The sequence below is a fragment of the Chiloscyllium plagiosum genome, unplaced genomic scaffold (assembly GCF_037043375.1).
Source record: "Chiloscyllium plagiosum isolate Xiang-an unplaced genomic scaffold, Cpla_swu_hap1 HiC_scaffold_13, whole genome shotgun sequence".
Lineage (NCBI taxonomy): Eukaryota > Metazoa > Chordata > Chondrichthyes > Orectolobiformes > Hemiscylliidae > Chiloscyllium > Chiloscyllium plagiosum.
Window position 1 is genome coordinate 114898267 of NW_028270151.1, and position 24545 is coordinate 114922811.

Sequence of the window (24545 nt, forward strand, 5' to 3'; positions counted from 1 at the left end):
CGTCTGATGCCTGTGTTTGTCCCTCTGAGTTGATCATGTAGTCAGTAACACGAGGAAGCCCCTTAAGTATTATTGTAAAGGACCAGGTATCTAACATCTCTGACAATGCTCCAACTTTAACAATAGGCTATTGCCTCATTTTCTTTAAAGAGAGATCTTAAAGGCCAAACTGCATAGTACAAACGGCTGAAGTAAGTAACCTAGGAGGCTTTTAGATTTTGTTTAAAATAAATATTGACAACAATGGCCAGCTCTCACAAACCTGGCTTTCCAGTATTTCTGAGCTTTAACAGTCACCAGGTGCTTGCAGTCGGAGGTAGGTTGGATGCTTCAGTAAATGATCCCTCACTGCTATTCTCTCTGAAATCTGTCTTGATGCTGTGTCCTTCTGGATTGGAGAACTGCGTGCAAGATTGATTGGCCTTGGATATGACTTTTTGCCAAGGGATGAGTTTATGGGATGTAAGTACATTGGAACAGTTCATTAGTAAACGTTACTGTACCTATTGTTCTGCAATGTTTTCCAGTCTTTAAGTTATTCTAAACTCCTTTTTGTATGTATTTTTATTTGAGTGTTTAAATAAATTGTGTTTTGCTTAAAGTTGAGTGGTTTGACCAGCCGCATCACATCTGGAAAACCCATTTCACATCTGCCTTTACTATAAGGTAGTGGGGTGGCATGGTGGATCGGTGGTCAGCACTGTTGCTCCACAGCTCCAGGGATCCGAGTTCCATTCCCGCTTACGACTGTGTGCAGTTTGCACATTCTCCCTGCGTCTGCATGGGTTTCCTCTGGGTGCCTCTGGTTTCTTCTCACAATCCAAACATGTGTAGGTCAGGTGAATTGGCCATGCTAAATTTCCCACAGTGTTAAGGGCATTATTCAGGGGTAAACGTGGGGTTGGTTGGTTTGGTCCTCGATGTGGACTTGTTGGGGCTCTTTCCATACTGTTGAGAATCTAACCTAAGACAAGATTGGCGTTCAGGCAGCCATCTTAAAGTATTTTATGGCAATCTGCTCTGGTCCATAGCAAACTGGAGACACTTGTCCGGTTCGAAATCAATAATTCCAAATTGGGTACAGGATTAGAATCCGTACAGAGTGGAAGCAGGCCATTTGGCCCCACAAGTTCACACGACCCTCCGAAGAGGAGCCGACCTAAATAAATTCGCTTTCCCTATTACTCCATATTTACCCCTGACTAGTGCAACTAACCTACACATCGCTGAACAGTACGGTCAATTTAACATGGCTATTTCGCCTAACCTGCCGATGTTTGCGCTGTGGGAGGAAAATGGAGCATCTGTAGAAAACCCATGCAGGGACGGGGACTATGTGCACAGGGAGTATGCTGTGCTCAAAGGCAGCGCCGTGTAGTTGTTAGTATCTTCTGGTCTGGGTGTTGAATTCGGTTCGTTTGTACAATGCTTTGCGTAGTAATGGCTATTTCTGTCTGTAAGAATCCTTTGGGTGTGGAGGAAGTGAAGTTGGAGATTTTACAAAAAGTGAGCAAAGCAAAGCTGTTAGAATTGGTAGACAAGCTGGAGTTAGGTTTGTGTTTGTGAGAAAATGAGAGATAATTACAGCTGTAGATTGGCATTTAAATGTTGGTGGAAACATCATCAGAACATTTGGAAATGGCAGGCATTCATTTGCAGATGAGGCAGCTTGAACACAGAAAGTAATTAAGACAGTTTGAAATAAGATTAAAAGTAAAATTTAAAGAAACGGAAAGGAGAAGAAAGACAGAAAAGGAAAGAAGAAAAGCAGAAAGCGAGAGATTTTCAACTTCAAATGTCAGCAATTTGAGAGGAAAATCGTCTTATTAGGGAGGAGATGAAGGAAAACGGTAGGCTGGATAAGGAGGATAGTGAGGATGAGCAACCCTATGGTTGCTAAAGGCCTGATGGGGATCTGTTTAAGTATATATAGGCATTGCCTATATGCGATGAGAAGGATGTAGAATTTTTTTCAATTTGATTTGAGAAAGTGACCACACGATTGCAGTCGCCACTGGCCATGTGGAGTTAGTTGCTCCAAACAGAGCTGGTAGGTATAAGGAGTGAGGTAGTTGCATCCCAATCGGAAGAGGTATCTGACCAGTATGAGGAGGAGAAGAAAAACATCTGAAGTGCATATGAACTTGTGCCAGAAGCTTACAGACAATGTTTTAGAATCTAAAATTGCGTCCCTGGTTAAACATACATTGAGTTTGAAAGGATCAAACAAAGCAATTTTGAAAGATGAGTATTAAAAAGAGAGCAACCTATGACACTCTTAGAGAGATTCTTACTTTGGAAGAGTTGAAAAACTCATTTCATGAGAACTCGTGGGGAAGGGGCAAAGGATTAAAATGGCAAGATTAGAAGCTGAAATGGCTAATGATCATTAGTTGGACCATAAATCAAAGTTTGTCTTCTGGGTGGGCTTGCGTGGAATGTACAAGATTTTAAAATATATTCCTATGTATAAGGTTTAGTGGCATAGGCCAGGAGTAGCAGGTAAAGGAGTTACAGCATTAAGAGGAACAGGAACCTGTAAATCCTTTAAGCTGAGACAAGAGGAGATATGTCATTGAGAAGGACTATTGGAGAGATGATAAGTGCACCATTATGCAACATGTGGTTGGAAAGTCCAGTGTAAACATCAACGGAAATAGTTCACAATTGGGAAGGAGGCCTTGAGCTTGGTCTTGGCGTTACAATATGTCAGCATTCAAATTGCCGATAACGTGTCTGAGACAAATCTATATGCTGATTACAACGTCTAATTACTTTTTAGAGAAATTTAGGGAGAAAACTTCCAGTCTGTTCAGATTTAGCTATTATTTTTTGCTATCCAATTTGTAAGTTACACAGGTGACAGGACAAGAACTCATGCTTGCTGCCAAGCTGTCGAGACTTGGATGAAGAAACACTGAGACGTTCTATAGCAGAAGTAAATGACTGAAATAGAATGGGGTTGTGAATGTTTAGTGTCAATGCAATATATATGTATTGTAATCTACAAAAACAAGAAGAATAAAGGGTTTAAATGGAGGTCATATTTGTATATTGGTGTTTTCTTTTTCAAACCGGATGTTGTGACGGTGCTGTCACGTCAAAAAGGTTATTTGTTCTTTAATTTTTTTGAAGAGAGGTCTTATAGCCAGAGATGCCGAACTGCCGCCTGAAAACAGCTTAAGTAAATAACTGAGAAGGCATTTAGGTTTTATTAAAACGTTGGTAACAATGGATGGGCAGTGGCCAGCTCTTCCAGACGAGGTCTTCTCGTTTTGTTTTTTAGCTGCAGAATTCAGAAGCTGCTTGGGATTCCAGAATGGATGGACGTTTCAATACATGATCCCCAGCTGCTATTCTCTCTGAAAACTCTCTTAGAGCTGCTTCCTCCAGGATTGGAGAACTGCACATAAGATTCTGTGTTCGAATTTGCCTTTATGCCAGGGGGTGTGTTTATGGGATGTTCCTGTATTAGCGCAGTTAATTAGTAGATGGCGCTGTATCTATTGTTTGCATAGGTGTTCCAGTAGAGAAGCTCCCCCTAATTGTTCTTCTCTTTGACTGTGTTTTAATTGGAGCGTTTGAATGGATTGCATTTAGCTTAACATTGAGTGGGTTGACCAGTTGCAACATCTGGAACAAACAGTTTGAATGCAATATCGTTTAAAATACGTTTAAAATAGGAAAAGTTAGGGTCTAGGCTGCCTTCTAAAAATGTTTTGACGGGGTCTGGCCATGTCCATAATACTTGTAGCTGAGGATATTTTGACTGACTCATGTGATTTAAAAGTTAGTGGAGGCGCTGGAGGTTGTGCTGTGAGCTGCCTCAGACATTCAGGGAGACCTGAGGATTTGGTGACCCAACTTTGGATGGAGCCTTGGGACAGTAGTTACAACATATGGGTCTGTAGCATGAACACCAAATGGAGCAGAGGCTGCAAAGAGGGGAAGCTCTGAAACCACGCAGTGAGTGTGTGTGGGGAAAGGAATCTGCTGGATCCACACCGGGTTTTCGAGGGACAGCTTCGTAAGCTCCACTTAACCCAGGAGCAGGGTGTGATGGGACACTGACTGAACAAGGAGCTGGTCACAGAGCGGTGTCGTCTCCTTCAACATGACCTGCAGCTGTACACCAGGGGGAGGACGGTGCTGCCAGTGGCTGTTAGGGTCACAGTGTCATTCAGCTTCTATGATCTGGAACTTTCCATGCCGAAGTGGTTGACGTATCCATCATCTCCCAATATCTCAACTTCAATGTCACCATTCGGTGACTGTGGATATATATTGTGGATGGGCTGAATGCTTTCCCTTTCAGCAGAGAGGTGACGGATGTATCCGTGTTTTCTCAATATAGCAGGATTTCTGGTGATGTACATACCTGTGTGGGTTCCCCTTGTCAATGAGGAGAGCTAGAGAACTGAAGGAGCTCTCACTGCATTAATGTTACAGTGTGCCCATGCACAGTACATCATGTTGGTGAATACCCACTGTCCTGGCAGCAGTCACAGTCTCTTCATTCAGAAGCAGTCAACCATTCCCATCATCTTTCGGTCTCCATTCGGAAAGAAAGGACAGTCTTTCAGCTAAAGGCTGTCCCTTTCTTACATGGCTCAAAACACCCTCCGCCTCACCACTCTCCACCGCCAACCAGTCACAACAAAATATCCCGTGTGTACTGAGAGCAACAGGACTACTAGCAATTTCAGGGAGCAGACCATCATGGAGATGGAACAACACTTTCCATGTCTGAATGGGTTCGAGTGAACCTTCCAGAACACATTGTACCACTATGTCACGTGATCCCTCTCCATTTCATTAACATACTGCCTTCCAATCTTCCTGAAACATCTGGCTGGTTATACATTACGTTTTATTCCACTTGGCAAGGTATTATTCACATACTTTACCTGTCCATATCAATTTGCAGACTCTCCACATTCCCTTAATAATTTAATGCCTTGCTTACCTTACTATCATCTTCAAACTTAGCAGCAGTACATCTGTTCTATCGTCCTGATCACTGATGTCGATTGTAAACATTTGAGGACCCAGCACTGGTTACGTTATGTCAAACTGATTAATATTGATTTATCCGGAGTGCCTGCTTCCTGTTTGGTAACCAGTCCTCCCCCATTCCTGTGGAGCACAGTCTAAGGGCTGAATAAGAACGAGGAACAATCCAGCCACTCGAGCCTGTTCCGCCATTGTATACAAACATGACTGATGTCATCGCCGGCTCAGTTCCATTTCCCTGCCTGCTCTCCATATACCTTCATTTACTCAATGTCCCAGCGTCGCCTGCACACTGGGGCAGTGAATTACACAGATTCACAACCCATTGAGAAGCAAGTTCTCTTCAACCTGTTTTAAATATGCTCTGCTTAATCCTAAAACTATGACCTCTTGTTCTGGTTTACCCCACATGAGGAAATATCCACTCCACACCGACATTGTCAATCACCTTTAACATCCTCCAGACCTCAATGAGGTCTCCTCTCTTTCTTCTAAACCCAGAGTGTATCGGCCTGAAATGCTCAAACTCGCTTCAAAAGACAAATTTGTCTCTGGAATCAATCTAATGTACTTGTTCTGAACTGCCTTTGTTGTAACAATATCAATCCTGCAGTCAGGACAACAAACCTGAACACAGTACGTCAGTTACCGTCTCACTAATACCTTGCAGAGTTGCAGTGATTCTTCCCTCCCATAATACTCTGTTCTTTTACCAGTAAATGGTAAAAATTGCACTTGCCTTTCTCATTCCCTGCTGTACTTGCATGTGAGATTTTACTTTGCAAATCCACTGTTGTTAATTAATTAATAACGGATTCTCACAATTTCCCTTAATTCCCAAGACTTTGCTCACAACCTTTTAGTGACAAGTGAAGATGATTATACTAATTACAAACTTTTTTCAACCTCTACGTTCCATTTCCCGTGTTCCTGTGTAACAGGCACAAAGCTTTAAAAGATCTGCTCCAATCGCTGTGTAATAGGCATGAGTGTCTGAATGGATTCACTCAGTTCCTGGTTTACACACTCAATGGGCTGAATGTCCCCATGGTGTTCGTGCATTATACTCTCGATGGCCGGAATGTCCTGATTTACAGATTCAAGATCTGCTTCTCCCCCTCTTGATAATATGTCAGAATCCTGAGGGATTGTGGAATTTTCCTGTTGCTGTGTATCATATGGATGGGCTGAACGGTCTCTTCGTATTCCTTCACAACAGGCTCGGATATACTGAACAATCACCTCCTGCATCCCTGAAATGGGATCGATGAAATAATTTGCCTCCTCCTGTTCCCATACAACAGACACATGGGTGAATTACCTCCACCTTTCCATAACAAGTCTCAAATAATTTTATCTCCTTCTTAATTTCTCGTGCTGAATGGCCTCCTGTTATTCTAGTGTACCAATCTCTTTCAGTTCCTGTGTTAGAGATTTGAGGTGGCTGAATGGACTGATCCTGTCGCTGCACAACAGGATACTGGTGCCTCATGGCCTACTCTGTGTGCAGTGTTATAGACTCGAGGGGCTGAGTGAGCTCCTCCTGTAACTGTATATCAGGCACCAGGGGCTGAATAACCTCGTCCTGTTCTATTGTAATAGTGTCGAAGGCCTGAATATCTTTCTGCTGTCCCTGTGCAACAAGCTGGAGAAGTGGAATTATCTGTATAATTGGCTTCTGTTGCTGACTCTTTCCGGTGTTCTATGTAAAAATAAGATCATCTTTTCTTCTTATAAACTCTAATGCGTATTAGATCAACCTGATCATCCTTTCCTCATAAGTTAACCCCTTCATTGCAGGAATTAGTTGAAGGTACGATTTCTGAGCTGCTTCTAATGTCCTTTTTTCAGTGAGGAGACTAAATCTGTAAACACTACTCCAGATGTGACAAGATTAAGATCTTGTAGAGCATCAGCAACACTTTACCAACCTGATGTAAAGTTCCCACCCAGGTTAGAGCAGACTCAGCTGTCTGGGGGAATGTATAGTGTTGTTGAAAAATCGTCGTCCTTCTCTGTAATTGTTGTCACAAACTCTCAGATGTTAGGAAGGAGGTCTCTGCAGGGTCTACAGGCCTGCGTTTCCCGTTCCCTTTTCCAATACTGAGATTGGTGCCGGTGTTCTGTCTGGGTTTATCCTTTAAGAGCTCGGAGCAGTTTGATACAATTGAGTGCCTGGCTTGGCTGTTTAAGAGACCATTGAAGAATTTACCACCTGTCTGTGTGTCTGGAGTCACTTTTAGACCAGACCAGAAAACACGGGAGATTCACTTCCTGAAATTACTTTGGGGAAGGAAATTGGTATTTACAATCGACATTGGCTTCAGGTCACTGTTCCAGACACCAGATTTTAAATCCCGACATTTTATTTATTGTTTTTAACTTCCACCATATTCCAGGGCATTAGAATGGTCTGGATTAGTAATGCTGTGACATTTCCACAACAGCATCATCTCCACATGGGGACCTATCAGAAACCACACTGAGCTGTTTACTTCTGTGCTGAAAAGAGCTCCTACCAATTTGACTGTCGTGTTGGAACTGAGGGGGTTATATTGGTCATACTGGAATTATTCTCCTCTTAATGGCCTTGTCATAGTAATTTTCCACATTGCAGGTAGAGATCAGGTTTGGAACTGGAATGAAACAGCTTCTCGAGGGACATGGCTTGTTGTACATTGCTTTGTCGTATCTATTGTGTTCAGATGTTTCTTCATGTCACATAGAGCGAATAAGATTGTTTGAAAACTGCCATCTGTGATTCTGTGGGCATCCTGACGAGGTGAAGTCGATCATAGACTCAACACTTCTAACTAAGTATGGTGTGAATACTACATCATTGTCTTTTCCACTGATGTGCAGGGCTGTTCCATTATTTAGGATGGGGACATGTGTATGACAGTCTCCTGTAGTGAGTTGCTTTATCCATTTATAACTGGATGTGGCAGGACTGTATAGCTTCGATCTGATCGGTTAGTCTTGGGATCATTGCGCCCTCTCTATCAGATGTTAGTTCTGCAGTTTGGAATGTAACCAGTCAAGTGCGGTAGCTTTATGGTTTGACATCAGTTTTAGGTACACATGGTTCTGACCCTGCCATGTTTACCCACACTCGTCATTGAACCACAGATCAGCTTACTGATAATGGTAGACTGAGGGATTATCCCGGCAAGAAGTTACAGATTATAGTTAAATATAATTCTGCTTCTGTGGTTGCTGTGGTTTACAGCACCACATGAAATACACGATTTGAGTTGCAATATGTTCAATGCAGTTCTGCTCCCTGTCCCCCAGTCCACACCGAGACCCATTCACCCATCAGCCCTGTACTCAGTGACCTACTCTGGTTTCTGATGTAGTACATGTCCAATTTTATGTTCTCATTCCACTGAGGGTCTCTCCATGTGTCACACTTACAATTTGTCTCATTCATCAACACCTTTTATCATATTCATCTGAATACTTTCCTTTCCAGTATGTGCAAACTTCTGTGATTAGGGTGAATGTATCTCTCTCTGTTTCTCTCCCTGACTAAGAGTAAGAGCTCTGTAAGTGTCAGTGATGCCAACCTCATGTAATTTCAGAAGCAATGAATTTGTGCATCTTGTGTTATCATTCACTTCCTGGTATATGGCGCTCCATGTTGAAGAGCCGGTTTGAGCAACATTGACACACATCTTTGAAATGTCTTGAAAAACAGAAATTCATGGAGTGGAGTGAAAGTAGAGTTAATCATTTGGGTCCGGTGACCGTTCTTCAAGGCTTATAGTTTCATTTATTGTTCTGGTTTCATATTTCCAGTATCCAGAGTTATTTGCTTTATTGAAAGTGATTTTTGTTAATTTCTGGAGAAACACAGCAGATCTGGCAGCATCTGCGAAGACAGAGAAACAGAGTTAGCGTTTCAAGTCCAGTGTGACTCTTCTTCAGAATAGAAAAGGATTGGAAAATGAGTTTTTTGATCCCTTGACAAAGGTAGATCGGGATGACGGGAAACAGAAGGTGTGGAGGCGCAATGCCACTGACCAATGGATTTTTAGTTGTGGTAAAAGAGAATCAAATGCAAAATGAGTATAAATTACATTGTGACGGGGGGGGGGGGGGGGGGGGGGAGGAGGAGTTGTTTCCTTAACTGAGTGCAAGACAAAAGATTCACATACAGGGTAAGTTAATTGGGAGAATAGGAGAAGGAATGTATGAAGATTGGAGAACAACCACAATGGAGTCAGTCTGTGGAACATAGAACATAGAAGAATACAGCGCAGGAGAGGCCCTTCGGACCTCGATGCTGCGCCGATCCAAGCCCACCTAACCTACATTAGCCCACTATCCTCTATATACCTATCCAATGCCCGCTTAAATGCCCATAATGAGTGAGAGTCCACCACTGCTACTAGCAGGGCATTCCATGAACTCACGACTCGCTGAGTAAAGAACCTACCCCTAACGTCTGTCCTATACCTACCCGCCCTTAATTTAAGGTTATGCCCCCTTGTAATAGCTGACTCCATACGTGGAAAAAGATTCTCATGGTCAACCCTATCTAAACCACTAATCATCTTGTACACATCTATCAAGTTAACCCTAAACCTCCTTTTCTCCAATGAAAACACCCCAAGTGCCTCAGCCTTTCCTCATACGATCTTCCTACCATACCAGGCAACATCCTGGTAAACCTCCTCTGCACCCGTTCCAGTGCCTCCACATCCTTCCTATAGTATGGCGACCAAAACTGCACACAATACTCCAGCTGCGGCCGCACCAGAGTCTTATACAACTGCAACATGACCTCAGGACTCCGGAAATCAATTCCTCTACCAATAAAAAGCCAGTACGCCATATGCCCTCTTCACAGCACTATTTACCTGGGTGGCAACTTTCAAAGATCTGTGTACGTAGACCCTCTGCTCATCCACACTACCAAGTATCCCAACATTAGCCCAGTACCACATCTTTTTGTTACTCTTACCAAAGTGAATCACTTCACACTTACCTACATTTCTACTCCATTTGCCACCTTTCTGCCCAGCACTGCAGCTTATCTATATCCCGCTGTAATCTGCCACATCTTTGCTCACTGTCTACAACTCCTCCGACTTTCGGATCATCGGCAAACTTGCTCACCCCACCTTCTAACCCCTCCTTCAGGTCATTTATAAAAATGACAAACAGCAATGGTCCGAAAACAGATCCTTACGGAACACCGTTAGTGACGGCACCCCAAGATGAACCTTTGCCATCAACTACTACCCTCTGTCTTCTTCCAACCAGCCAATTCCTAATCCAAACCTCCAACTCACCCTCAATGCCATACCTCCGTATTTTTTGCGGTAGGCTACCATGGGGAACCTTGTCAAACGCCTTACTAAAATCCATATACACCAAATCCACCGCCCTCCCCTCGTCCACCTCCTTAGTCACCTTCTCGAAGAATTCAATAAGGTTTGTGAGGCACGACCTGCCCTTCACAAAACCATGCTGACTTTCCTTGATCACATTATTCCTATCCAGATGTTCATAAATCCTATCCCTTACAATTCTCTCTAAGACTTTGCACATAACAGAAGTGAGACTCACCGGCCTATAGTTACTAGGGTAATCCCTACTCCCCTTCTTGAACAGGGGAACCACATTTGCTAGCCTCCAATCTTCTGGCACTACTCCTGTAGACAAGGAGGACATAAACATCAAGGCCAATGTCTCTGCAGTCTCCTCCCTTGCTTCCCAGAGAATCCTAGGAAAAATGCCATCAGGCCCAGGGGACTTATCTATTTTCACCCTTTCCAGAATTTCCAACACCTCTTCTCTACATACCTCAAATCCATCCTTTCTACTCAATTGTAACTCAGTATTCACATCGACAACAATGTCCTGTTCCTGAGTGAATACTGACGAAAAGTATTCATTCAGTGTCTCCCCAATCTCTTCAGCCTCCACACGCAACTTCCCACTACTGTCCTTGCCTGGACCTATTCCTACCCTCGTCATTCTTGTATTCCTGACATACCTGTAGAAAGCCTTTGGGTTTTCCCTAATCCTACCAACTAAGGACTTTTCATGTCCCCTCCTTGCTGCTCTTTACTCTCTCTTAAGATCCTTCCTGGCTACCTTATAACTCTCAATCGCCCCAATTGAACCTTCACGCCTCATCTTTACATAGGCCGCCCTCTTCCGTTTACCAAGGGATTCCAATTCCTTATTAAACCACGGCTCCCTCACACGACCTTTCCTCCCTGCCTGACAGGTACATACTTATCAAGGACACTCAATAGTTGCTCCTTGAAGAAGCTCCACATATCAATTACGCCCTTGCCTTGAAGCCTACGTTTCCAAGTCACACATCCTAAGTCATGCCTCACCGCCTCATAATTTCCCTGCCCCAAGCTATAACACTTGCCCTGCAGTGCACACCTATCCCTCTCCATCACTAGAGTAAAAGTCACCGAATTGTGGTCACTGTCCCCAAAGTGCTCACCTACCTCTAATTCTAACACCTGGTCTTGTTCGTTACCCAGAACCAAATCCAGTATGGCCTCACCTCTTGTTGGCCTGTCTAGATATTGTGCCAGGAAACCCTCCTGCATACATTGGACAAACACCGACCGATCTAACGAACTCGAGCTATAGCTTTCCCAGTCAATATCAGGAAAGTTAAAGGCCCCCATAGCAACCACCCTATTACTTTCACTCTTCTCCTGAATCATCCTTGCAATCCTTTCTTCTACATTACTAGGACTATTAGGAGGCCTATAAAAAACTCCTAACAGGGTGACCTCACCTTTCCTATTCCTAACCTCAGCCCAAACTACCTCAGATGTCGAGTCTTCATCCATCATCCTTCCCACCGCGGTAATACTATCTTTGACAAGCAATGCCACGCCTCCCCCTCTTTTATCCCCACCTCTGCCCTTCATTGTAATATGATTCAAATGCATAGGTAAAGCCGTCTTCCTGTAATTGGAGGACCTTGATGAGAGAGTATTTGGGGCACTGCTAACAGATATGTTCTCCTCAAACAATTATAACCAGTCTAATCTAAGAAACCATGAGGAGAGAGTGAAGAAACTGAATTTTTACTCTATAGTGCCATGAGACAAGGAGAGATGACAGCGTTGAAACGTCAGGGTTAGCGACGATCATATATTTCTAAAAGAGACATTGCTAGGGCGAGGAATAATTAATTTATTAGATTTATTGTCACATGTACCTCAGTCCAGTGAAAAGTTTTATTTGCGAGCAGTACATGCAGATGGTAGTAAGCAAGATCACACAGATCATAGGTTGAAAAATAAACTTGGGCAGAGTGAGGCGTATATGTTACAATGCGCAGGACGTTCAAAAACACAAGATCAGCATGATTTGGAATTAGATAGCCCATTTATCAGTCTAACATAATATTCCTAATACTTTATATGCCTCAATGAACTCTCTCCACATTAATGTGCCGTCTGGATGAGGTCCCAAAGGAAATGTTTAGAGAGTTAGGAACCAAGTTAAACAGTAGTACCTTAGATGTAGTCATTTCAGGATTTCTACCAGTGTTACGTGCTAGTCAGAGGAGGAAACATAGAATGATCAAGAAGAACGTGTGCCTTGAGAGATGGTGTAGGAGGGAGGGTTTTTGATTTTTGGGACATTGGGACCGGTTCTGGGGGAGGTGGGACTATTACAAATTCGATGGTCTACATCTGGATGGGACTGGAGCCAATGTCCTAAGGGTTGCTTTTGCTAACACTGTTGGGGGGGGGGGGGGTGGGGCTGTTAAAACTAATATGGCAAGGGATTAGGAACCAAATGAGGAGGCTGGTGGCCAGGAAGGAGGTAATATCTAAAACCGAAGGAACTAGATAATGAAATCAGCATGATTAAGGGGAAGAATAGGCAGGATGCAGAGGATGAACACAGAGGGGCTGTTAGTTTTAATAAAGAAGTATAGTAGGTAAGGCAGATGAACTTAGGGCTTGGAATAGTACCTGGGAATAAAATGTTATTGCGATTACTGAGACTTGATTGAGGGAATGGCGTGATTGGCAACTAAATATCGCAGGATATTAATGCTTCAGGCGGCTAGGGAGGAAGGTAAATGGGGTGGAAGGAAGCGTTACTGGTCAAAGAAGATATCAGAGTTCTGCTGAAGGAGGGCACGATGGATGATTCGAGCACTGAGGCAATAATGGGCAGAACTCAGAAATAGAAAGGGTGTGTTAATAATGCTGGGGCTGTACTACAGGTCTCCCAACACCCAGCATGAGATAGACGGGCAAATATGTAGATAGATCATAGAAAGATGTCAGAGCAACAGATGGTGGTGATGGAAGATTTTACTTTTCCCAGCATTGACTGGGATTCACTCAGTGTTAGACGTCGAGATGGAGCATAATTTGTAAGAAGCGTCCAGGCGCGTTTTCCAGAGCAGTATAGAAATAGTTCAACTGGCGAAGCGGCCATACTAGACCTGGTGTTGCGAAATCAGCCCGCCCAGGCGGTTAAGGTTTCACTCGTGGACTACTTTGGAAACAATAATCGAAATTCCATTAGTTTTACAATAGTCATGGACAAATATGAAAGTGGTCCTAAAGGAAGAGCGCTAAACTGGGGGAAGGCCAACTATAGCAAACTTCGGCAGGAGCTGAGGAATGTAGATTGGGAACAGCTGTTTCAAGAGAAATCCACATTCGACATGTTAGCGCCTTTTAAAGAGAGGTTAATTAGAGTTCAGGACAGATAGGTTCCTGTGAAAATAATGGATAGAAATGGCAAGGTTAGGAAACGATGGATGAAAAGTGATATTGTGAGACTAGATAAGAGGGAAAAGGATGCATACATAATGTCTAGGCGAATGAAGATAGAGGAAGCGTTGGAAGAATATCGTGAATGTAGGTCCAATCTGAAATGAGGAATTAAGAGTGCTAAAAGGGGTCATGAGGTATCCTTAGCGAGCAGGATTAAGTAAAACATCAAAGGCTTTTATTCGTATGTAAGAAGCAAGTGGGTAACTAGAGAAAGGGTTGACCCACTCAAGGACAAATCAGGAAAGATATGCTTGAAGCAGAGAAAATGGGTGAGATTCTTAATGAGTACTTTGTATGGATTTTCACCAAGGAGTGGGACATGGCGGATGTTGATGTTAGGGATAGATCTTTGATTACTCTACGTCAAGTCAGCGTAAGGAGGGAGGAAGTGTTGTGTATTCTAAAGGCCTTAAGAAGGACAAGTCTCCAGGCCTGGATAGGATCTACCCAGGTTACTGAGGGAAGCGAGAGAGGAAATAGCTGCCGCTTTAACAGTGATCTTTGCAGCATCCTTGAACACGTGGGAGGTCCGAGGGGAATGGAGAATTGCTAATGGTTTTCTCCTCGTTTCAGGAATAATCCAGGTAATTACAGACCTGTGAACCTCACGTAAATGGTAGGGAAACTACTGGAGAAGATACTGAGGGATAGCATATATACCCATTTGAAAGAAAATGGGCTTGTCAGTGATATGCAGCATGGTTTTGTGCAGTCAATGTCATGGCTTAAAAACGTATAAGAAACTTTTGAAGAGGTGATAAAGTTGATTGATGAGGGAAGGCATGTAGATGTCATAAACATGGACTTTAGTACAGAGGTTGATAAATTTCCCCGTGGTAAGCTGATGAAGAGGGTGAAGTCGCATGGGGTCCAGGGTGTTCTAGCTAGATGGATAGAGAACTGGTTGGGCAACAGAAGACAGAGAGCAGTCGTGGAAGGGGGTTTCTCAAAATGGAGATCGGTGAACAGTGATGTTCCACAGGGATCCGTGCTGGGAGAGCTGTTGTTGTGATATACATTAATGGTTTGGAGGAAGGTGTAGATTCTCTCATTATGAAGTTTGCTGGTGGCACTAAAATAGGTGGAATAGCAAGTAGTGAAGGGGACTGTCAAAGAATACAACTGAATATAGATTAGAGAGTTGGGCAGAGAAATGGCAAATGGAGATCAATCTGGAGAAATGCAAGGCGATGCATTTTGGAAGATGCAATTCAAGACAGAACTTAACAATAAATGGAAAAGTCCGGTGGAAAATTGGCGTACGGAGAGATCTGGGTGTTCAGGTCCATTGTGCCCTGAAGATGCAAGGTAGATCAGTGAAGCGAATAAGAAGGCATACGGCATATTTTCCGTCATTGGACAGGGTATTGAGTAGAAGAGTTGGCAGGTAATGTCACAGTTGTATCAGACTTTTGTTCAGCCACATTTGGAATACTGCATAAAGTCGGATCCACACCTTACCAAAATGATGTGAATGCTTTCGAGAGGGTACAGAGGAGGTTCACCAGGATGTTGTCTGGAATGGAGGGTGACAGCCATGAAGAGAGTTTGAATAAATTAGGATTATTTTCATTAGAAAGATGGTGTTTGAGGGGGGCATGATCCCTGGATGACGAGGGATATTGAGACTCTGTTAAGGAAAGCAAAGAAGGCATACATTGGGTTTAAGATATCGGGCTCAAATCAATCCTGAGGTGACTATACAAAGTGTAGAAGCACCTTTAAGAGGAGAATCAGAACCGCAAAAAGAAGGTCTGATATAGATCTCTCAGAGAAAGGTTAAATATAATCCCAAAAGGGTCCCTAAATACATTAATATAAAAATGTGGCGAGGGAGAGAATAGGTCCCCTTAACGATCAGCATGGCCATCCTTATGTGGAATCACCAGGAGGTGGTGGGAATTTTTTAATGAATATTTTTCCTCCATGTTTACTTAAAGCACAATAAGGTGGATAAATTCCCTGGGCATGAGCATGTCCGTCCTCGGATGTTATAGGAGACTAGGAAAGAAATTGCAGAGGCCCTTGCAGAGATTTCTGCTTCATTTTTTGCTACTGGAGAGCTTCCAGAAGACTGGAGGGTGGCTAATGTAGTTCCATTGTTTGAGAAAGGTAGCAAAGACAAGCCAAGGAACTCTTGGTCAGTGAACGTAATATCAGTGTTAGGCAAGATTTTGGAGAGGACGATGAGAGACAGGATCAACCAACATTTGAGTAGTCATGGCCTGATTAGAGATAATCAGGTAGATTTCTGTGTGGGAAACCATGTCTGACAAATCTTTTAATGTGTTTCAAAGAGGTAACCGTGAGAACAGATAAGGGTAGGACAGTTGAGGATCTGTATATGGACTTTCATAAGGCTTTTGACAAGGTCCCATAGGGCAGGTTAGTCAGTGACTTTAGGTTATGTGGGATCCAGAGAGAGCTAGCTAATTGAATTCAAAATTGGCTCGATTGTAGGAAGCAGAGGGTGGTGGAAGAAGATTGTTTCTCAGACTGCAGGCTTATTGTTAATGGTGTGCCACAGGAGTCGGTGCTGAGACCATTGGCATTTGTTATTTACATAAATGACCTGGATAAAATATACAAGGCATGATGAGACCATAAGACATAGGAGCAGAAATTAAAATATTCAGCCCATCGAGTCTGCTCCACTATTCAGTCATGGATGATAAGTTTCCCAGACCAATTCTTCTGCTTTCTCGCCATAACCCTTGATCCCCTTGACAATCAAGAACCTGTCCATCTCAGTCTTATATATTCTCAGTAACCTGGCCTCCACAGCCTTCTGAGGCATTGAATTCCATGGATTCACCACTCTCTGGCTGAAGTAGTTTCTCCTTATCTCCATTCTATAAGCCGTTCCATTTACTCTAAGGCTGTGCCCTCGGGTCCTAGTCTCTCCTACAAGTGGGAACATCTTCACAACATCTATTCTGTCAAGACTATTCAGTATTCGGTATGTTTCAATTAGATCTCCCCACATCCTTCTAAAATCCATTGAGTACAGATCGAGAGTTCTCAAAGGTTCCTCATACGTAAAGCTTTTCATTCCGGGAACCATTCTCGTGAAACGCCTCTGAACAAGTTCCAAGGCCAGGTCATCTGCTCTGTGATATAGTGCCCAAAACTGCACAACATCCTCCAAGTACTCCCTAGAAGCTTACTACATTTATGGATGATACAAAATTAGGAGGTATCGTTGATAGCGATGAACATTATCAGAAATTATAGAGGGATTTTAATCTGATGGGCAAGTGAGCTGAGGATTGGCAATTGCAATTAAATACAGATAAGTGGGAGTTGTTACACTTGGAAAAGTAAAACAAAGATAGGACTTATACAGTAAATGATTAGGTTCTGAGGAGTGTTGTGGAATAGAGGGACCTCGGACCACAAGTCCATATTTCATTGAAAGCGGCATCACGGGTAGAAAGGGCAATAAAGAAGGCATTTAGCATGCTGGCCTTCATTGTTCAAGGCATTGAATGTAGGAGTTGGGACACTATGCTACAATTCTGTAAGTCGTTGGTGAGGCCATACTTGGAGTATTGTGTACAGTTTTGGTCACCCTGTTAACCTGAAAAGAGTGCAAAAAAATTGACAAGGATGTTATCAGGACTAATAGGCGAGAGTTATAGGGAAGGGGTTGGCCTGGTTCGGATATCATCCCTTGGAATGTAGGAGAATGAGGGGATGTTTTACGGAAATGTATAATATCATGAGGGCCATAGATAGGATGAATGCATATAATCATTTTCACAATGATGAGGGACTGGAAACTACAGTGCATAGATTTAAGGTGAGAGGGGAAAGATTTCAGAAGGACCAGAGGGGCAACTTCATTATGCACAGAATGTTTTTGAAATAGAATGGGCTGCCAGAAAATGTGGTTGAAGCAGGTACAATAGCAACATGTAAAAAATTAATTGATACATAAGAGGGAAGGTTTGAGAGCGATATGTTTCAAATGTCGGCAATTAGAATTAGTTAAGTGGGCAGCATGGTCAGCACGGACTAGTTTGGGCTCAAGGGCCAGTTCTCATGCTCAATCACTCTATGACTCAATGACACTACATTTAAATCAGTGACACTGTAGGTTACACCAGCCAATGCCACGTCACTGTCAGTGGGACACTCTGGGCTCTATCAGCCCACACCATGTCACTGTCAGGGTGACACTCTTTTCTACACTAGCCCACGCCATGTCACTCTCAAGGAACCACTCTGGACTATACCATTCACACCATGTCACTGTCACGAGGACACTCTGGGCTATACCATCCCACACCATATTTCTCTCCTTATGACACTCGTGGATACAGCAACCCACATCATCTCGCCATACAGTGCCTTCTATCATTTGATTGACGAAGGTGCAGATGTTACCTACCTGCTTGGTAATAATCTCTGTGAGGTCAGTAATCCCCATCATACACTTGCCCTTTACTATGGAACAAACCCGACACTCTTTGCCGTGTAGATAGTCGAGGTAATACCGGTTTTGCCAAGTCCAAGCGGTCTCCTTGTCCAAGCGGGTTGGACCACAAATAAGATAGTTTCAATTTTGTTGGCTAATAATTCCTGCAGATCCTCCTCAGGAAAAGCTACTGAGAAACGTGTAAGCCAGAAACTTGGCTTTACTGTTACCCAAAGCCTTACCACCCCTCAAATGCACGCAGAATACAGGTGAAACTGAACGTTTGTAATGAAATCCCAACCACATTTTTAGGTAGTTGGACAGGGAACAGCAGTTATGAAAACTGCCCCTACAGCTACAGCACAGGGATTACCTATTTCATTAAAAACAATGAAGTTAGTCGCTTTGTCTTGGCTGAAAGGAAAATATCCGGGTTTAGTTTAAATATTGGAAGGGGCTTCCCATTGAGAAGCAAGCCCTGAAAGTGTGGGTAGTCCATAGCTACAAAATAAAGACGCACTGGGCTCTTAGAGTGAATGCTTTTCAATAGTGTTTAGCAGAAAATGTGCCCTTTAAAGCATAGAAATAACGCAGCTAGATAAGACAGTGGTGGGTCTTTCGGTAAGAAATGTGATTATTGGCCCAGACGGGTTCCTTCCATCCCACGATTGAGAAGCTGGAGCTGCCATTAGGGGTCTCATACTAAGGTGTGAGCCATTACCAATATACCAATACCAAAGAGCCAGAATACGCACAAAAACAGAGAAACCACTCGTCCAGTAGGCATGCACATGGGATGCGAGGAGCCACAGGAAAGCAGTAGCGGTTGGTATATTGGACCAAGGCATGGAATAAACTTAGTCGCATTCATTAAAGTGCACCCCCATCCCGTACAGTTGTAACAAATAAGATAGGATTCCCGGAATAATTAGAGGAATTCCACAGGCAGCTAGCAGGTGGGGAAAAGTACAAGTAAAGACAAATAGGTGCTGACTGTCTTCATGAAGAGGCAGAGAGAAAAAAAAGCATGTTGCAGGTCGACAACAGTGAAACATTTAACGTATGATGGTACCAAGGCCGGAATATGAGCTGGTTTTGACACCAGGGCATGATCAAACTGTGCAATACCATTAATAGCTCTTAAATCTGATACCAGTCGATAATGTTTTAGCGTGCCAGATTTTTGGACATCTTTCTGGAGTCCTCGACTCCTTTTTTGCATTTCACAATGTATTCCTATCAGGACATTTTCGGGCTGGAATTGGAAGATAGAGAGCGAGGGGTCGACTCAACCACGTTTGAATGTGAGGATAACCAAACAAAGAAAATACTTACGTCTGTCTGGCCAATTTCTCTACACTCGATAGTGGGGGACTGAAAGCTCTTATACCATTGTCCGCAATCCGTCCATACCGAATCCGAGTCACGACACCAAATGAAGATCTGGACCCCTGGCAACATCTCTCGGTTCCACAATTGGTCAATAAACACTCGTAATTGGTGTGGCTGTTAAGACTTCACTCTTTATTTTTTCATATGGCCGAGTCCAGAGCGTGCAGAAACACAGAGGTTATGTGCACAAAGCTTAAACCAAGGACATGATCAAATATTAGATTCGGACAATTCCCAATCAATACACGTTATTGATTTATGTGAAAGTTCCTTGGACCAATGATATTTCCTGGGAACCAACTTTATTTTCCAACAGTTGAAACTTTATTTCTGGAACAGCACAGCAGGTCAGGCAGCATCCAGGGAACAGGAGATTCGACGTTTCGGGCACAGGCCCTTCTTCAGGAATTGATTCCTGAAGAAGGGCCTGTGCCCGAAACGTCGAATCTCCTGTTCCCTGGATGCTGCCTGACCTGCTGTGCTGTTCCAGCAATAAAGTTTCAACTTTGATCTCCAGCATCTGCAGACCTCACTTTCTCCTTTATTTTCCAACACTCCGGTTACCCTTATCTCACTAGCAAAGCCATTGCACCTACACCTAAAGGCTGGCTAAAACTGTATTATCTAGCTGCGTTATTTCTATGCTTTAAAGGGCACATTTTCTGCTAAACACTATTGAAGTAGACTGTTTTTAGTCACTTATTCAGAATTAGCAGTTATTAGCTAATTAGCAGAATTAGCAGAAAAAAACATTTTCTGCGGTTTAGCTTAAGTTTCACTTTGCAGCCTAGAAAACATTTTGTCATGTTATTTGCACCGAGAAACCATCTTGTTGCCACATAGGTAATGAAGTGCATCTGTTAAATGGTTGGCCCTGACTACAACCGGTCACCTCAGCCTGTATTCAGTTATCAGATCCAAACCTGTCCCGCTGTAACAGGCTCTACAACACATTCGAGAGGCTGAATGGCATCCTCCTGCCCTCTGTAACAGTCCCGAGACATTAAATGACACAGCAATCGATGGATTATGAGAGGCTGGTAAACTGTATCGAATGCAGATCCGTCCATTCTCAATTACAGAGACATAAAGAACACAATTTACTTCAGGAGCTCACTCGGTAACACCTCATTCAGCTGTAGTAACACTTCTCTCTGTTTTGAATAGCTCCTTTTGCATCTTTCTACCTCTTCAAATTGGAATTGGATAATTCAGGCTGAATGGCCTCCTCATATTCCTCTGTAACAGGCGCATTAGGAGGGAATTGCTTCCCCCGTTCCTGAGTCGTCATCCCAATGCATTGTCAAAGTTATAAACGGGTTTTATAACTGGGCACTTTTCCCCAGGAGCAGCCTCACACAAAGTCATTTGGCAATAAGTATGGTACCTTGGGTTAAAGTCTCTAGAAATTTCCCCTCCAGTCATTTTGCTGTTATAATGTTTTATTCCTGTCTCCTTTTATAAACAGGGTGGGACTTATACAACACTGCAGTGTTCCGGCAATACTCCCACACACAAGGAAAACTTATTAAATAGATTGAAAGATTTATGGTCCATCCGTCAGTGACTCTCATCCATTCCATCCAGACTGAGTAAATGCTGACTTTTATATTGATATGAAAAGGGATGTGACAAAGGGGTTAACTGATTCTGTTTGTTTGGTGACTGTGATTAATGCCAATCTCCATGGATTCTAATAATCCCAGTGGAGACGTCCCATCTTTTAATGATAAATGGGCTCTGTTCAACGTGTTATCCCACAGTATGATCAGGACCATCACCGACTGCACTAACAGGGATCAGCAGCTCCAGAAAAGGGGATGAGAGCTCAGAATCTGAGAACATTCGACTGGAATGTTCCAACAATGCACAGGAGTTTATCCTACTAATTTTCCATTCTTTCTACATATTGTGATCGGTTGTCATTATCATGGCGGATCTATTATGCTCTTTGCATTATTCAATAATTTTATTATCCCCTCCTGTCTATCGTTGATGTCCCTGGTAAGTCTCACACTCCAGCTATTTTTTCTATTAACCAGTTATGACTGCGTTACTGTTCTTTCATAAAGTCTACATGTCTTGCCACCATTATTTTTCCTGTTGAGACTTTGAATCCAGATATTGACTCCACAGACTAGAACTAACTGTATCACTGAACATGTTCAATTACTGTCTCCCTCCTTACTTCTGGCAGTGTTACTCATGGGTTTCGATGTTAACATACTCAGCGGTGAACCATTACCTCACTGACCTTGCTATTTAAATATTGGGAGCATGGGCGTCACTGCCTTCTGTTACGGTGACAAACTCCGTTTCCTTCGTCTGATTCCAGACCATCCTTATCCAAGAGGTTTTTTTTAAATACGTTTGTGGGACTTAGTCATTGCTGGCTGGCCAGCATTGAAATCACAAGACACTTTGCTTTTGAGAAGGTGGTTTTGAGCTGTCTTCTTCAATCGCTACAGTCCACTCGCAATTGGTTGACCAATTGCAGTATTTCAGTAGAGAGGGAATTTCAGGATATTGACCCAAGGACTGTGAGGGAATGGTGGTAGTGCCAGAAGACTGGAAGAAAGCAAATATTATCCCCTTGTTGAAAAAGGGGAGTAGATACAACCCTGGAAATTATAGACCAGTGAGCCTTACTTCGGTTGTGGGTAGAGTCTTGGGGAAGGTTACAAGGTAACGTCCTTATAAAAATCTCGAGAGGAATAAGTTGATTCGGGATAGTCAACACGGTTATGTGAACTGTAGGTTGTGCCTCACAAATCTGATTGAGTTCTTTGGGAAGGTGACCAAACAGCTGATTGAGCGTAAAGTGGCTGATGTGGTGTAAATGGATTTCAGCAAGGCGTTTGATAGGGTTCCCCACGGGAGGCTATTGCACAAAATACAGAGGCATGGGATTGAGGGCGATTTAGCGGTTTGTATCAGAAATTGGCTTGTTAAAAGAAGACAGAGGGTGGAGATTGATGGGAAATGAGCATCCTGGAGTTCAGTTACTAGTGGTGAAATCGCAAGGATCTGAATTGGGGGCCACTGTTGTTTGTCGTTTTTATATATGACCGACATTATGGCGGAGAAGGATGGCTTAGTAAATTTGCAGAAGACACTAAGGTTTTTGGAGTTGTGGATAGTGTCGAAAGATGCTGCAGATTACACAGGTATATAGATAAGCTGCACAGCTGGACTGAGAGGTTGCAAATGGAGTTTAATGCGTAAAAGTGTGAGTTGATGCACTTTAGAAGGAGCAACAGGAATTAAGAGTACTGGGCTAATGGGAAACTTCATGGTCATGAGGATGACCAGAGAGATCTCGGTGTCTATATGCATAGATCCCTGAAAGCTGCCACCCAGGGCTGATAGGGTTGTTAAGAAGGCATACGGTGGGGCGATTCAAGATGGTGGGCAATTCCGTAGGTCTGCCCTGCTGAGCTGTGCACCAGAACCCGGACAAAGTAGGGTACTCACTCTCCCTTCATTACCCATTGCGGTCGACATCATTAGTTCTTGATGCCCAGAATTGCTGTGCATGAGTTTAAAATTGTTAGAAAAATGACGAAGGGAAAGGGACTGCGAGGATTGCAATAAGCAGGACACTCTCCTGCAGCAAGGGACACGTCTGCGACTGCATCATCGACCTCAGCGAGCCGTTGCGGGGATTCAACTGTGGAGCAGAGCCTGGCCTTGGTGCTTTGGAAACTCTGAGAGAAGATGGATTCTGCGATGGAGGAGTCCCGGGCCAGGCTTGAACCGATCACAGTCATGCTGCAGAAGCATGGCCAGGAGATCCAAGCATCTCAGACAGCACATCATGGAGGTGAAGCAATGGACTGCAACCTCTGAAACCGCGGTGGAATCCTTGGCATGACAGGTCCTGGCCCTGGAACAGCAGGTACGGGCTTTGAAAGAGCAGGTCCATGACCTCGAATATCAAGACTGTCAGACGAATATCTGCCTGGTCGGGCTGCAGGAACAGGAAGAGGGATGCCATCTGGTCAGCTTTGTGGAGCAATGGCTCCCACAGTTGTTGATGCTGGGATTCGGGTCAGGCCGTGTTCGGGTGAGTGGGCCCACCGGTCACAGTGCACAGGCAATGTCCCCACCCAGTCCTAGTGTGACACCAGCAGTTACAGAGATAAGCAAACAGTGCTGGAAGCATCTCGAGCGATGGGGAAGGAGCCACAGGCTCTGATATACAAATGTTCGCTAATTATGCATTTTCCAGACTTTTCTGCGATCGTGATTCGCAAAAAGAAGGCCTCTGATGCGTTAGAAAGGCGGCTGAGTGAGTTGAATATCCAGTACTCTGTTAGATATCCGGCAATATTACATTTCAGCCATGGAGGGTCCGGGTTTAATTTTGACTCACCATAAAAGGTAAAGGAATTCCTGGGCATCTTATAATAGACTGGCTGGCGCAAATAATATGGACAATAATGTTTACTTTATTTTTTCTCTGTGGCCTTTTTATATGTATTCTCTCTCTCTTCTCCCTTCTCTCTCTCCTCCCGTTATCTTTTTTTTTATTGTTATCATTTACTTTTCATTACTCTCCCTTGATATGGGTTGGGGATGTGGTTGAGAAGCTGGGGGTGGGCTTTTTTTTAACCAGGAGTCTCGAGGGTTAAAGCATGAATAGGATGGGTTGACTGCCCACTTTTAATTTTCTTGTTATAAGATGCTGTGTGTGTTCGGGCACAGTTTCAGCTGGAAGGAGCCATGAAGGGTATAGTGGGTAGTATGAGCGCCCCCTGTGGACAATGGGGCGAAGTCTCCTTTCATTTGTGTAAGATATTGTTCTGTTGTAGACGTAGATGTTAGAAGTTTTGAGCTGGTAGTTTTGGAAGTTGCATTTTTAAATTTAAACGACTATTTGCTGTTTTCTCTCGGCACGCTATGAGTGGGGTGCGTCCTCCCAGGGG